At 41.3% G+C, this 17,331-nt stretch overlaps 1 non-coding gene across 1 annotated transcript; it reads left to right on the forward strand.

Annotated features, from left to right (window-relative positions):
- The first annotated feature begins 10,770 nt into the window (after nt 1-10,770).
- TRNAY-GUA (transfer RNA tyrosine (anticodon GUA)) lies at nt 10,771-10,842 on the forward strand. The gene has a single exon. It is a non-coding gene; the product is annotated as a tRNA-Tyr (tRNA).
- The last annotated feature ends 6,489 nt before the right edge of the window (nt 10,843-17,331 follow it).

Consider the following 17,331-nt stretch of genomic DNA (forward strand, 5'->3'; position numbering starts at 1 on the left):
AAGCTACAGTCCACGAGGTAGCAGAGTCAGACACGACTTAGCTACTGAACAACAACAAATAGTAAGTACCCACACTACCTCACTGGATGCACATGGAAATCTGCTGAAGCAGGCATTGTCATCACCATGAGTTACAGACGAAGAAACTGAAGTGCATGAGAGTGTGTACTGGGTTAAGGTCATGGGGTCAGTCTGCATCAGAGTCAGGGCACCGATGAGTCTTGCTTCAGGGCTACCTACAGGTACTCCAGGGCAATGACATTTGTATGCAAAGGTGAACAGGGAAGCCCTCCTTGAGGGGGGAAAAACCTGAGCTAGACCCAAAGGATGGGGAGAAGCTGGGAAAGGAACATTCTGAGCAGATAGAACAACTGCAAAAGTTCCAAACAGAAAGAACCAACACTTTCCATGGAGAGCCAGAGGTCATGTTGGCTTGAGCAGGATGTCTGAATAAGCAGTAGAAATGAGATTCCGATCCATGAGTGGAGCTTCAAGCCCCATATAAACCACTCTATTGCCCAGATGCTCTCAATCCTGTTGGATGCTGCAGAGTCTCCCAAGTAAGTCTAAGATATAGAACTTGCCCATTGATTTGTATTCTGGAGACTTTTATAAGAGTGATATCCATGGCGAGGTGGTTGGCAGATTACAGGGGGAATGTGGGAAGAGTAAACTTTAAACTGGGAAGAACAGACAGCAAGTGTCAACAACTTAAAAAAGTCCTGGAGATGCTAAAGGGGAACATGGGGTCAAGGAAGGGTTTGTGAAAGCAGAAACAAGCATGTGCATGCTGATAGGATTGATCCATGAGAGGGAAGAACAGGCTTCGTACATGAGAGAGAAACTGATTACATCCTGAAGCATTCGTGCATGATCGGATTCTTAATATTTGGCTAGAAAGAATTTATGAAAGAGGAAGAACTGAGGATGTGTGTTTCACCCTTTTTATCATTGTTTCCTTATGTATCCGTCTCTCACTTCTGTGAAGCTGAACGTGATCAATATATAATATACACGCTACTTCTGTTTTTGGTGGTTTTATTTCTTTCCCCAAAGCTCATTGATTGATTCTCTCCTCTGATAATTAAATGATATAATCAGCAAATTAACTTATCATCTCATTCTCTCAACAAAGGTGTTGACTGGCTTCTATATACAGAGACTGTAACAAGTGGTAGAAATATGGAGGATATTAGAACAGATGCTTGTTCCCAAGGAGGTCTTGACCTCATAGAATAAGATGTAATATTCTATAGCATGCATCGCAGTTCTTTGCTCAATCAAGTTCAGTTTTCTGGTGTATCTGTGGGATTGGAAAGAGATTGCCACGTAAATCAATGTCAGAGATTCAAACTTTTTCCGAGCTTTTTCCCTTTATCTGTTTTTCCTTTCTTTTTGTCTTTTCTTTCCTTGAATGCTCATTTATGCATATTCTATTATATGTGTATGTGTATATGCCTATGTACATGCTCAGTTGCTTTAGTCATATCCAGCTCTTCACAACCCTATGGGCTATAGCCCACCAGGCTCCTCTGTCCATGGGATTCTCCGGGCAAGAATGCTGGAGTGGGTTGCTATGCCCTCCTCCAGGGCATCTTTCTGACCCAGGTATCAAACATGCATCTGTCTATGTCTCCTGCATTGCAAGCAAGTTCTTTACTCACTGAGCCACCTGGGAAACCCATATGTGTATAAATATTATATTAAATACTAAGTGAATATATAATATATTATATCTGATGAAGGACTTTATGTAGAATAAAAGCTTATACAAATCAATAACATGACCAATTTCACAATGAGAAATTTGGCATAGGACTTGCACAGACATTTCACAAAGGAAGATATAGAAATGACCAATGAGCACATAAGGAAGGTGCTCAGAATCATTAGCCATCAAGGAAATACAACTCATAACCAAAAAGAGATACAGTACACATGCTATAGAACAGCTCAGATTAGAAACATGGACAAAAATGGAAGCGAGGATGTGTACCAGCTGAAATGTGCATACTTTACCAGGAGTGAGGAGTAGATGTAGAAAATGATAGCAACCAATTAGGAACAGTATTTGGCAGTTGAATACTTATCTATGTAAAGGCAGAAATTTCCACATCTGGATATTTATCCAGGAGAAATGGGTTATCACCACATGAACATTTGTTAAGAATGTTTACATTTATTCATTATAGTCACAATTAAAACTTCCACCAACACTTCAATCAATAAACACACTGTGATATAGGAATATTATTCCTTAACAGGCTGAAACAAACTCCTGATACATATATTATGGGTGAATCTCAAAAATATTATGCTAGAGAAAGAATCCAAATACAAATGAAAACATACTGTGTAATTCCATTTATACAGAGGCAGAACTAATCTTTGGTGATGGAAAAGTGTTTGCGTGTGAACTTGGGGACTGACTGGAGTGGGCACAAGGGAAATTTCTGATGGAAAATTGTCTTAATCCTGATTGAGTTGGGCTTCCCTAGTGGCTCAGCTGGTAAAGAATCTGCCTGCAATGTGGGAGAGCTGGGTTCAATCCCTGAGTTGGGAATATCCCCTGGAGAAGGGAACGTCTACCCACTCTAGTATTCTGGCCTGGAGAATTCCACGGACTATAGTCGCAAAGAGTAGGACACGACTGAGCAACTTTCATTTTTACTTTCTTTCTGATTGGGTTACTAACTCATCAGTTGTACTCTTAGTATGATAAGCATAATTTCAAGAAGGCCCTTGACCTGTCATTCCCATGATTTTAAGCCAAAAAGGAGATTATTTAGGAGGGGCTACGTAGGGCTTCCCTGGTGGCTCAGTGGTAAAGAATCCAACTGCCAATGTAGTAAATGGGAGTTTGATCCCTGGGTTGGGAAAATCCCCTGGAGAAGCAAATGGTAACCCATTCCAGTATTCTTGCCTGGGAAATGTCATGGACAGAGGAGCCTGGTGGGCTACAGTCCATGGGGTTGCAAAGAGCCAGACATGATTTAACGACTAAACAATGACAGTGTAATCACATGAACCCATTAAAAGCAGAGAGCTTCTTCCTCTTGGTTACAGAATGAGAAATCAGAGGGCCTATTGAAGTATGAGAAAGATTCAAGGCAGCTTTGCTGATTTGAAGATAAAAGCCAGGTGACAGGGAATGAGGGGTCCTCTAGAACTTGTTAGCTGGCTGACAGCTGGCAATGGTATCAGGGCCTCAAACCTACAACTGCAAGGACTGCTTCCTTCCAAGGGAAGTGGATCCCTCCTCAGAGTCTCCCAATAAGAAGCCTGCCTGGCTGACTTTCTGCTTCATGAGACCTTAAAAGAGAATCAGTTTGACCTCAACCAGACCTCTGATGAACTGTAAGATAATAAATGGACACTCTGCTTTATTTTTATTTAATTTGCTTTATTTTAAAACTGAAGTATAGTTGATTTATAACATTCCAGGTATACAGCAGAGTGAGTCAGTTTAATATATATATATGTAAACACATATATTATATATATATATTTTTTATATATGTTGCATAATAAAATATATATAAAGAATATGTATAGACTATATATATTCCTTTTCACTTTATTTTTAACTAGAAGTTATTGAATATAGTTCTTTATGTTATATAATAGGTCTTTGCTGTTCTATTTTATATGTAGTACCTGTGTGTTCACTCACTCAGTCGTGTCTGACTCTTTACAACCCCATGGACTGTAGCCCTCCAGGCTCCTCTGTCCATGGGATTCTCCAGGTAAGCATACTGGAGTTGGTTGCCATTCCCTCCTCCAGGGATCTTCCCAACTCAGAGACTGAACCTACCCTTCCTGAGTCACCTGCATTGGCGGGCAAGTTATTTACCACTGAGCCACTTGGGAAGCCCTATTTGTAGTTGGGAGTATCTGTTAATTTCAAATTCCCAATTTATCTCTCCTTTTTCCTCTTTCTATGTCTGTGAGTTTAAATTTGTTTTATAGATAAGTTCATTTTTATTGGGGTTTTTGTTTTTGTGTTTTTTTGGTTTGCTTTTTAGATTTCACATGTAAGTGATACCACGTGATGTTTGTCTCTGTCTGATGTTCCATTAAATTTGTGCTGATTTTTCTATGAGACAATAGGAACCTAAGACACTGATTATTTAGGACTGTCAATATATGTGCATATTACCTCTCTCCCTGTGTCTGCGCGTGCATGTATCTAAACCAAGGAGTTTAGCTGGATTTAGAATCACATTGATTTTTAACAGAAAACAGATAAAAAGCTGAGTTTATCTCGGGGAGGCAGAGTAAGCAGCCTCTGTTTCCACAGCTGGTGATGTATGACATTGATACGACAAACACAGGATTCTTAAATAAAGCTCTATGTGTTATTGGAATAAGTAAGTGTATGTTTAAGGACCTCACAATTTTTGTTTCTCTAAACACGCTCTTCTCCAGCTTTGCCATAGCAAACATTTATTGAGCTGTTACAGTGTACTAGCCATTCTTTTAAGATCTCTCCATGTATGAACTCATGTAATCCTCACAGTAACCCCATGAGTGGTAGATAGGTATTTCATCATCTCCAGATAACTCACTTCAGGGTAGCAGGTAACTTACACAGTGAGGGAGTCTGTCTCTGGATCTCTGGCTTTAACTACAATGCTGTATCTTGCCCCATAAAAGTGGGCATAAGACTAGGGTAGGGATATGCTTAGAAGCTCTCCATGCATGCATGCTCAGTAATGTCTGACTGAGGCTCCTCTGTCTATGGAATTTTCCAGGCAAGAATACTGGAGTGGGTTGCCATTTCCTTCTCCAAGGGATCTTCCCGATCTGGGGATTGAACCCATGTCTCCTGTGTTTCAGGTAGATTCTTTACCTGCTGATCCACCTGGGAAGCCCATACTTAGAATGTTCTTACCCTATTTTGAGCCATCATTTTGTCTCATCTGGACCATTGGAATAGTTCCCTGACGCTTACTGCTCTCTCTGCTTTTGACCTTTGCCCTCATCCCCCACAGCCTTTGGTCCACAATATTGTCAGATTAGCTAATTTTTCCTCCTCTTTTAAAACCTTCTTATGATCTCAACTATACTTAGAATAAAGACTTTGCAATAGATTTCAGTGTAACTTTGGCAGTATCTAGAGACACTGATGCTATGGTTGTTTTTGGTTGTTATGGCTTAGGGGTAGAAATGCCACTGGCATCTGATGGATAGGGACCAGGGATGCTGCTAAATGCTGCTAAACATTCTACAATGCACAGGCTATGATCCCCAAACAAAGAAAATCCAGCTCATAATGTCAGTGGGACTGAGGTGAGAACCCCTGTTCCATTCTTAGCATAGCAGCACATTCAAAGATAAGAACATCTTATACTTTCAAGCCCTAGTATTTAAGAGTTCCTGGGCTTCGTTCAAAGTGCCGTGGGGACACAGCATCTACTAGCCAAGAACATAAACCAGGTCGCACTCTAGCATGGAGGAGCGAGCTCTCTCTAGGTTGGAGAAGCTTTGCTCTGATCTGAGACTGAAATCCTGAGATCCAGCAAGTGGTGAATTGAATTTTGAAGAGTGATAAGTAAGTAGAAGAACAAACATCACAAACATCATAAATGAACAGCTGTTGCTGCTCTGACCTTAGGAAAACCTGCTTTTCTTCTGCTTCCTGTGGTTCGTGATCACCGCTTAGATTAACGTTCCCGGCCTTGCTGAAATAGTACTGACTAACGTGGCAAAACCTTTATATGATGATCACTTTTAGTAACATCCTGCATCATAAAATCATACAGTGTTAGTTGCTAAGTCGAGTTTCCCTGGTAACTCAGCTGGTGAAGAATTCACCTGCAATGTGGGAGACCTGGGTTTGATCCTTGGGTTGGGAAGATCCCCTGGAGGACGTCATGGTAACCCAATCCAGTATTCTTGTCTGGAGAATCCCCACAGATAGAGGATCCTGGTGGGCTCCAGTCCATGGGGTTGCAAAGAGTTGCTCAGAGAGTTTAGTCGCTCAGTCATGTTAGATTCTTTGCAACCCCATGGACTATATATAACCTTAATGCAGAGAAAGGTTGGGACACATTTTTAAATTAAAAAAAAAATCTATGGGCATCAATGGGGATAAGAGGAGGGGTGGGATTAATTGAGAGATTGGGACTGACATATATGTATAACTATGTTCTGTGGTGACCTAAGAGGGGGCATATGTTTATACACAGCTGACTCATTTTTTGTACAGTAGAAACTCACACAGTGTGTAAAGCAACTATACTCCAACAAAAAATAAACAAATCTAAAAGGACAGAGGAAAATAAAGAAAAAAAAGTTAAAATTTCACTACTTAGAAATAACCACTGATAATACTTTGGGCTGTGTGTGTGTGTGTGTGTGCGCACAGGTAATATTTTGTCATGAACTTTCTCTCCTGTCATTAAATTTTTGAAAACTGTTGTCTAATAGTCTATCATATGGCAGCGTGTGTGTGCTAAGTCGCTTCAGTTGTGTCTGCCTCTTTGTGACCCTATGGACTATAGCCCACCACACTCCTCCATCCATGGGATTCTCCAGGCAAGAATACTGGAGTGGGTTACCATTTTCATCCAGGGGATCTTTCAAGGCATCAAACCCACATCTCTTATGTTTCCTGCATTGGCAGGTGGGTTCTTTACCACGAGCGCCACCTGGGCAATATGTTGACACTAAGATTCTTCCTAGTTTTCATCATAAAGATTGACAACATCTACTTCCTTGATTGGTTGAGACTAAAAGGAGAGATCATTTATTCAGTGAGCATTAATGAGATATTTTCTATGCGCCAAACATGGTACAAGGTGCTGTGTATTAGAGATGAATAATAAATGATTTCTCCATCCAAGATGAATCACATAGAGGTGGTGAGTATCATGAGGGCAGAGAGCAGATGAGAAGTTGGTACCAGCTTCCAAGGAAGCTCCTGGAAGTCACCTGCTCTGGTGTCAATCACAGCAATCTAGACTGTTTGCAATGTCCTCCCTCTAACCCAGAAACTTCTCACTGTCACTGAGCCCCACTCCTCTGCCCATCCAAAAGTTATACTGACCTCTAAATCCCTGCACTGAAAACTATCATAGATGGGTTTTGTCCAGGCTTCTAAGGCTTTCATAATAAATACCACAAACTTGGTGGATTAATTGTTAGCTGCTCAGTCGTGTTCAACTTTTTGAGAACCCATGAGCTGTTGCCTGTCAGGCTGCTCTGTCCATGGGGTTCTCTAGGCAAGAATATTGGAGTGGGTAGCCATTCCCTTTTCCAGGGGATCTTCCCAACCCAGGGGTCAAACCTGGGTGTCTTGCATTGACAGGTGAATTCTTTACTACTGAGCCACCTACAGATACTCTCCAGAGTAGGTTACCTTGAGTGTATTTCTTTTGTGATCAGTGAAAACTTAATTTTATTATAAACAAAAAAATGTATTCATGCACAGTTTAGATAATTTGCTATCAATTTAGTATATATTTTCCATTTATCATCTCATATACATGAGTCATGTTATATATTTTACATATCATATATTTCACTTTAACATTGATTTGTGTGTTTATGCCACAGACATTTATAAATTCCTTTTCTATGCTGGTTGCCATGGCAAGTGGTAGAGAGTAAGTGGTACTAAGTAACAAGTAGAGATCTGGAATCTGAGTTTACAGAGCTCAGAGCCTAATATAAATGGGAATTCTTTGCCAAGATCTACTATTATGCTAATGCTTCAGTGAACATTATTTACATCTACCTCTGCACCCAACTGGTGTCTTTGTTTTAAGAATTGTGTGTGTGTGTCTACAAACTAGCATGTACTTGCCAGCTTCATTCATACATTGATACTTAGCACCATTAAGGCTGTCATGTTCTTGGGTATGGGATCCATGACCCATGAGTGTTTAAAAGGTCCCCACTTTTAATTCAAAGTCTCACATATGATAGACATTCCATGATGCTGCTTGAATGAATGATAACACAAGAAGCATCTGCGGAAGATGTGGATATTCCTATCTCAGAGAGCTCTGCTTTCGTTCTGTTGCTCGGTCATATTCATCTTTTTGGGACCCCATGGACTGCGACCCATGAGGCTCCTCTGTCCATGGGATTCTCCAGCCAAGAATACTGGCCTGGGTTGCCATCTCCTCCTCCAGGGGAACTTCGCAGATCAGAGGTTGTATCCACACCTTCTGCATCAACAGGCTGGCTCCTTACTGCTGAGACACCAGGGAAGCCCCTCAACAAGCTCAGGCTGCCGCAGCAAAGTGCCACAGACTGGGTGGCCGAAGCAGAGATTCCTGCTCTCACAGTTTTGGGGGCTAGGAGTTCTCGATTGGTGGGGCAGCTTGGTGATGCTCTTCTGGCAAAGGCCCTCTCCCTGGCTTGCTGCTGGCCGTCTTCTGCGTGTGTCCTCACCTGGCAAGGGGAAGGAGAGAGCTGGAGACACACACAGAAAGAGAGAGGGTACAGCAGCGTCTCTCCTTCTGAGGGCGCTAATGCTATTGGATCAGGACCTGCGCTGACGACTTCATTTTTCATTTTACTTCAGGAAAGGCCCTAACTCCAGATATAATCACACTGAGTTAAACCTTCAATATGCAGATTTTGGGGGTACACACACTTTCAGTTCCTAGCCATTCCCAATCTACAGATAGAAAATCAGGACTGGGACAGCGTATCATCTCTGCTTTGTCCTCCTACCTGCTGACTTGCTCTGATAGGAGTGGACACCTGAAGCCTGGCGGGGAGAAGGTTCTGGAGCCACACCTGCTCAGAAGAGAGCTATCCTGCATGAATCTGCTGGTCGTGTGTGTGTGTGAATACGGAGCAGGGATAGCAGCACGTGCGTGTGAGAGTCATCACTGTGCTTGGCAACGCACAGCATCATCTTAGCTTTTCACACTCACAACCTGCAAGGCCAGACTGACTGACTGACAGCTGGAGAATTTAAATAGTTTACGAGAGAGCAGTCAGAGCTTCTGTTTGAACCGGCTTCAGTGTCTTTTTCTGCTACAATCATTCTAACTCCATTTTCTCTAATGCTGAAGATTCAGACAGTTCTTCATTCTACAATACATTTCAAAATTTTTTAAAACTTTTCATCGGTGAAATCACAGTGTTAAAGAAAGTAGAACATTAGCCAAGTTTATGATTTAAGAAAATAGTGAAAACATTTTGTGAAAGAGACATTATGAGAACTCCATATTTTGTTTTAAAGGTAGTGAAACCTTTTTGTTGTGACATTAATAAAACTCTAAACATTAAAAAAAATGAAAAGCAGAGCTGATGAGGGCAAAGACTTCCCTTTGTCATCACCAGGCCCCTGGAAATATGTCCAAGAAACCCCAGCATTCCATGAATTGTGGTTTATAAAACACTGAGCCAGCTCACCCTCCTTCTTCAGCGGAGAGAGGCACAAATTACTTGCTGAAGGTCACAGAGCCAATTAACAACAAGGCCGGGCACACGGCTCCGGCTGCTTGATTCCTAAACCTGCTTCTCATACACAGGTGTTGAAATATTTTAAAATGTCATCTGTGACTTTGAGACACCAGGCTCTTCTGGAACTATAACTGAATTATATGGGCACATGAGATTTCCTGAAATCCCAAAGAAAACAAAGGGAAATTGGAAAAGCACTCTGGGATTGACTGCAAACAATTGAAATTCTTCTCAGTTAAATATCGAGATGAAAGGCCAAGACAAGCACCATTCTGCAAAGAGAAGAAATGAAAAGTCAAATCAGAAAGCTTTACAGATGTCGATATTCTGCTGAGAAGACTTAGTTCCAGAAGAAAAGGAAAGATACGGTTTCTGAACACGTATCTGTGTTTGGTTCCAGTAGAAATGCCCTGTCTGACTCTGGCTCAACCTGGTATGGGTTTAATGAATATTTCAGAGGTCCTTACACAGTAGAAGGACTTAGAGGTCAAGAGGCCTGTCCATCACTTCATGGAGGAATCCTGTCTACAGCAACTCATGTTCAGTTATACCTTCAAATGTCATAACTCATTGGGTGCCTCTGAAAACAAACAAGACTGTATATATAAAGAGAGAGATTAAAAAAGAAGGTAAACGAAAGCACTTTTCTGTGAAATGTTATTCACCTCCTTTAAATGTTCCAACAAGTCATGAATGGGGTATTCATTATTTTACAGATTAGACAAATGAAGCTCAGAAAAGTTAGACAACATGATGCATGAAGCACATCTAATTCTATCACAACTGGTATTTGAACCTAGATCTGCCTAAAGTCTTTCTGCTATATAGTGCAGAATGCTAGTGAGCACAGATATTCATGTTCTGCTTTCATTCCTGAGCAAACAGCTAGATGACATTATGGCATTTGTGGCTAATGTAAGCAGAGATGATTGGAGCCACATCAAGGTCTGTCTCTTAATAGCCCAGGCTCCCTTCCACTTGTGTGAGGGGGGAAAAAAAAGGTTCTGAGAATCTGAAGAGGATGGAGCCACAAGATGGAAGGAGTTGGGTCCTTGAATGATCACACAGAGCTAAGCCCCTCCCCCAAACCACATCTCATTCTGCCTTCCCACTGAACTCTACTTCCCCACTGAACTCTGCTTCCGATCATTCTGTCATTGTTTCCAGTTGTGACTGCAGAGTAAATAGCCCAGAAGACGTTGGGAGAAAGCCTTTTTGAGCTTCTGTATTCAAACATGGGGAGAAGGTGGCCATAACCACAGCTCCAGGGCTGCCCCAGCTGTGTTGCCGCATTGCCTTGCAGAGTAGAACTTTTACCAGGTCATCTGAGGCATGCAGGCTTTCCCGGTGGCTTAGTTGGTAAAGAATCTGCCTGTAACGCAGGAGACCCAGGTTCAATCCCTGGGTGGGAAAGATTCCCTGGAGAAAGGAATGGCTACCCACTCCAGTATTCTTGCCTGGGAAATCCCTTGGACAGAGGAGCCTGGTGGGCTACAGTCTTCAGGGGCCATAAAGAGTTGGACACAATTTAGTGATGAGACCACCTGATGCATGATCATGGACTAAATAAAGTACATATCTGGGTTCCTCTCACATTTTGCTATAGCAATCAAGGAATTGTGATGGTGGATGTGCAAAGCTACCAGACCTCCCACTCCCATCCTAGACTGAAACATCCATTCTCCTAAAGCAAAGTGAGTGTCGACATCTCATAAGCTGCCTTTGTAGCTGCCTCAAGAGATTGCTCTTGGATGAAGAAATCCAACTCAAGTAAGAGCATAATCTCTTCCCAGGCACATCATTTGCCAATGACTGGTCTAATGCTGAGCCATAAAGGCCTTGCCCCTTTATTAAAATTCAGAAAAAATTTGTAGGGTTGTTCCTGTTTCCGGTCCCATATTTCATGCCTCCCACTCCCACCTACTGTGGGAATGGCAGAACCATTTGTTGTCACTGCTTCACATCCTAGCTTTCCCTTCTCTCAATCCTGGTGCAAACACCAGGAGCACCCAAGCCTTATAATTAAAAAAAAAATGATTTTAAATGATTACATATTTCTAGAAGCATGGCTTTAGTGATATTGAACGATAATCTTCTCTATGAAAAGAAGGAGTTCATGACACGCTTAAAGTCATGTACCTCCAGGGAATTTCAGAACTGCTGTAATTCCCGTTGTGATATTCAGTCCACTTGTCAGCACTCTGCCTGATAATGATGTGTTTAGATTTAGCAGGAAACTGCTGCGGGCTTCCCAGGTGACATTAGTGGTAAACAATCTGCCTACAGGACATAAGAGACCTGGAATTTGATCCCTGGGTTGGGGTAAGCCCCTAGAGGAGGACGTGGAAACCAGTCCAATATTCTTGCCTGGAGAATCCCCTGGACGGAGGAGCCTAGTGGGCTATGGACCATAGGGTTGCAAAGAATCAGACACTACTGAGCGCGTGCACACATACACACACAGACACACACACAGACACACACACACACACAGAGGAACCTGCTGCCCTATCTTTCTGTGTAACTTGTGACCCACTATTCTTCTTTCTTATCATCAGAATTATCCAATTGCTCTCTAAGACACTTTCTGCATCTGGTACATGCTTTTGATCATTTTTGCATCACATCACCACAGTCTACCATTTAAATTGTGATTATCTTTTTACTCTCTTGCTTTTTTGATGATCCAACAGATGTTGGCAATTTGATCTCTGGTTCCTCTACCTTTTCTAAAACCAGCTTGAATGTCTGGAAGTTCATGGTTTACATACTGGTGAAGCCTGTCATGGCACATTTTGAGCATTACCTTGCTAGCGTGTGAGATGAGTGCAATTGTGTGGTAGTTTGAGCATTCTTTGGCATTGCTTTTCTTTGGGATTGGAATGAAAACTGACCTTTTCCAGTCCTGTGGCCACTGCTGAGTTTTCCAAATTTGCTGGCATATTGAGTGCAGCACTTTTATAGCATCAACTTTAGGACTTGAAATACTTCAACTGGAATTCCATCGCATCCACTAGCTTTGTTTGTAGTGATGCTTCCTAAGGCCCACTTGACTTCACATTTGAGGTTGTCTGGCTCTAGGTGGGTGATCACACCATCATAGTTATCTGGGTCATGAAGATCTTTTTTGTATAGTTCTTCTATGTATTCTTGCCACCTCTTCTTAATATTTTCTGCTTCTATTAGATCCACACTGGTCCCGTCCTGTATTGAGCCCATCTTTGCATGAAATGTATCTCTAATTTTCTTGAAGAGATCTCTAGTCTTTCCCTTTCTATTGTTTTCCTCTATTTCTTTGCACTGATCACTGAGGAAGGCTTTCTTATCTCTCCTTGCTATTCTTTGGAACTCTGTATTCAAATGGGTATATCTTTCCTTTTCTCCTTGCCTTTAGCTTATCTTCTTTTCCCAGCTATTTGTAAGGCCTTTTCAGACAACCATTTTGCCTTTTTGCCTTTCTATTTCAAAAAAGCAAGAAAGTTCCAGAAAAATATCTTCTGTTTTATTGACTATGCCAAAGCCTTTCACTGTGTGGATCACAACAAACTGTGTAAAATTCTGAAAGAGATGGGAATACCAGACCACCTTACCAGCCTCCTGAGAAATCTGTATGCAGGTCAAGAAGCAACAGCTAGAACTGGACATGGAATGACAGACTGGTTTGAAATAGGGGAACGAGTACGTCAAGGCTGTATATTGTCACCCTGCTTATTTAACTTACATGCAGAGTACATCATGCAAAATGCCAGGCTGGATGAAGCACAAACTAGAATCAAGATTTCTGGGAGAAATATCAATAACTTCAGATATGCAGATGGAACCACCCTTATGGCAGAAAGTGCAGAAGAACTAAAGAGACTCTTGATGAAAGTGAAAGAGGAGAGTGAAAAAGTTGGTTTAAAGCTCAACATTCAGAAAACTAAGATCATGGCATCTTGTCCCATCACTTCATGACAAATAGATGGGAAACAACGGTAACAGTGAGAAACTTTATTTTTTTGGGCTCCAAAATCACTGCAGATGGTGACTGCAACCATGGAATTAAAAGATATTCGCTCCTTGGAAGAAAAGCTATGACCAAACTAGACAGCATATTAAAAAGCTGCCAACAAAAGTCTGTCTAGTCAAAGCTATGGTTTTTCAAGTAGTCATATATGGTGTAAGAGTTGAACTATAAAGAAATCTGAGCACTGAAGAACTGATGCTTTTGAACTGTGGTGTTGGAGAAGACTCTTGAGAGTCCCTTGGACTGCAAGGAGATCCAACCAGTCCATCCTAAAGGTAATCAGTCCTGAATATTCATTGGAAGGACTGATGTTGAAGCTGAAACTCCAATACTTTGACCACCTGATGAGAACTGACTCCTTGGAAAAGACCCTGATGCTGGGAAAGATTGAGGGCAGGTGGAGAAGGGGATGACAGAGGATGAGATGTTGGATGGCATTACTGATTCAATGGACATGAGTTGAGCAAGCTCTGGGAGTTGATGATGGACAGGGAAGCCTGGTGTGCTGCAGTCCATGGCATCGCAAAAGTTGGATACGACTGAGTGATTGAACTGATGGAAATTTCTTATTTGTCCTTTTCCACTAGTCTAGGAATTCCTCAGGGACTAATAAGGAGAGTGGATTATTCATTTCAGAACTTCCCAGACACTGACATTCGGTGCTCCTCAAGAACATTTTTTTTTTTCAGTGTTAACACAGCACAATGCCACCACCCTGCTTGACACTGAAAGGCCAATGGCAATAGCTTTATTTACCACTGTTCACTTGTCTCCTTCTTCAAAATAAACACTTAAAATGAGTCACTTTAAAAGCCCAAACCAGTCATAAGATTGAACAAAATAATATCAATTTAAAATACACAGTTTATCTCAACAAATGGGGTAAGCTTTCCAAAAGAATTGCAGTTAGCTTGGAAGAGGAGTTTGGAGAAGGCATTTTCCTGCTTATTTTTTACTGAGTAGGTCTGTTTGCCTCTATCTCCATCACCTTGTCTAAGTTGAAGCTATCACAGTCTTACCCTCAGTCTGGCGCCACATTCTTTTAACTGGTCCACTCACATCTACATGTGGCTTTCTCCAATCTGCTTTTTGCTGAGTAAGTAGAATGCTCCAAAATATGAAACCGGCCATTGCAGACATACCTCTTCCTTTCTTTAGGATGGCATATGCTCTTCCTTGTCTAGTCACGGCTTACCTCTCAGCACCCATCTCTTACTATATTCTCTCAGCTTCAGTTCCCCAAATGCATTAACTGTCCTATTCTCTCTCTGGATTTCTGCTCTTGCTAACCCCTCTGCCAGGACCCCTCTTCCTTTCAGCTCTGTTGCGTTCATTTGTACTTATTTAGCAGATCTCAACACACACAGGGAAACTTACCTATTTCTGGTTATGTTTGAACCCCCATACAAAGTTAGTAACACTCGTATGTTGTTTATAGAATTCATGGTGCAGAATATATGGTTTTCTTCTTCATGCAAATGGAGGGCTTAGCACACAGCAGTCACACAATGTAAGCATGTGTTTAAGACAAGAAAGGAAAAGAGAAATGAAAGAAGAATAAAAGGAGGGAAGGAAAGATGAAAGAAAGGAAGACATTAAAATTAATAAATTGAGGATTATCTCATAATTTTTTACTTTTTATAAGAAAGTTGAGATTTTTAGCTATACCATACCAGCTCTCTAATAGATTAGGGCTTATTTGAACATAAAATGCATATAAAGCCCATCAATTCAATTGGTCTTGGAATCTGGAGGGTCTCACAGAATCATGCGATGTCCTTCACCCTTCCTAGAATTTGTGATTTTCCTTTGACTTATGATCTGATTCTCACTCTTAAGCAGTTGGTGCCACAATAGAACTGGAGGCAATCGGGATAGTACTTAAAAAAAGTTGAAAAGAACCAAAGATCCAGATGATAGGTGTGTGAAATCAAAACAACTTTTGAAAAAGAGAATGAAAATAAAATGGAATAGAATCTGCTATAGCTCAGAGAAAAGCCATGTTCATTAATCTTGAGGGCAGGGACAAGATGAAGTATGAAATCTGATATTTCTTAAAAAGCTTCCAAGGTCAAAGGTATACAAAGAGTCAACCCTATAGAGATTGGAAAATCTCATGACTTGCTGTCTGTGTCATTAATTGCTGAACTCCTTGTTACCCCTAGTGGAACATTATATAATTTTTGCTCTAGGCATGGATGTGGCAATCCCTTAAAATAAACAAGACAGTCAATTAGAGTTAATCTGTTAAAAAATTGCTCTGCCAAGACAAGCTGTAGAAAGTGGAAACAAAAATAAAATAGTGTGGAGGACCAAGAAATATATTTCTGAGTCCAACAGTCATCACTAATAATAATAATTCAGAAGACCCGTTTTCTCGTATGTCCACCTCTCCACTCATCTAGTGTGAATTCCCTTTTCTCTGGAGGTCAGTTAGACAGTCTAAAGCACTGGCTTGGCTGCAATATTGTGAAGGAAGAATGTGAATGGTTCAAGAGGCCAAGTTTAAAATCCAGAGGCTGAATTAAACATCCACACTAAAGGAAAGACTACAGCATGTGGTGATGAAGTACTGCAGGAAATGTATCTAGATGCTGGTTGTTGTTGTTCGCTTGCAAAGTCACGCCTGACTCTTGTGACCCCAGGGACTGCACGCCAGGCTCCCTTGTCCTTTGATAGCTTCTGGTGGTGGTGGTGGAGGTTTCGTCCCTAGGTCATGTCCGAATCTTGTGAGCCAATGGACTGTATGCCCCAGGCTCCTCTGTCCATGGGATTTCATGGAGTTTACTTAAATTCATGTTCATGGAGTCAATGATGTGGATACCAGACACTGGTGGGTGACTTCAAACACTTGCAAGTGTTTTGTTTTCTTTTTAAGGGCTATCTCATGTGCAATAAATGGACTCAAGGAACTTAAAAGTCAAGTGTTGAGATGGATCTGCCTAGTAATCCATTATTCTACCATCCACCCACACTTTTATATATCCAACCATATATTTTGTTCTTCAAGATGGCTTAGATGGATTGGATCAAGGCAAGGCAGTACGTGTTGACCCAGCCCTGTTCATCTATATTTTTGTTGCTCATGACACCAACACTTAGGAAAATACCAACTAGTATATACTATGGTGTTAACTCTGTTCTTATCCACTATTTAAAGCTGATTTTGAAGAGTAAGAAGACCTTTCACATTCTTAGATAGGCTAGTTGGTGCAATCCAATAACAGCAATTCTTTGATTTCCTCTCTTATAAAATGGAACTAATACCAGGACCTACCTCATAAGTCTATTATGAGGGCTAAATGGATTAATAAATGTAAATAATGCTTGGCATTATCATTGCTTTAAGGGATACCTATGGATAAGCAGCAATTTAATATTAAAGAGTATATCATCAATAGTATTTCTCTTGATTCTCCCAAAACTCTTGCACATAAAGAGCATGGCTTCTCATAGACAAGAAAATATCTGACAACATTTTGGGTCTCTCTAAATTGGCCAGATTATTAGAAGGCGAGACTGGGAATCTTCTACCTAGTCCGCCTTGTATGCAGTCAATAACCAAAATAAATTGATTGAGAGATAGAAGCTGCAGAATCCTCCCGGGTCCTTCTCTAATCTGCCCCCTCCTCTACATTTCTCCTGCCCCTTCCCTGGTTTCGGTCTCATCATGTCTCTTCTGGATTGTCACCAGTCACCTATCTGGACTTCCTGCTGCCAGATCCATTTTTTTTTCCTACTGAGTTTAGTCATCTTTTCAAATTAAATTTGACTACACTTATTCTAAAGTCTCCAGTGGCTCACCATCTCATTAGGATGTTACCTTAGTTCTAGGTCTTGCTTACAAGGTTCCTTCCAAGGCGCAAAGATCTGCCAGCCGACTGCAGGGTCTGGGG

Source organism: Muntiacus reevesi, chromosome 22 (assembly GCF_963930625.1).
Source record: "Muntiacus reevesi chromosome 22, mMunRee1.1, whole genome shotgun sequence".
NCBI classification, from domain to species: Eukaryota; Metazoa; Chordata; class Mammalia; order Artiodactyla; family Cervidae; genus Muntiacus; species Muntiacus reevesi.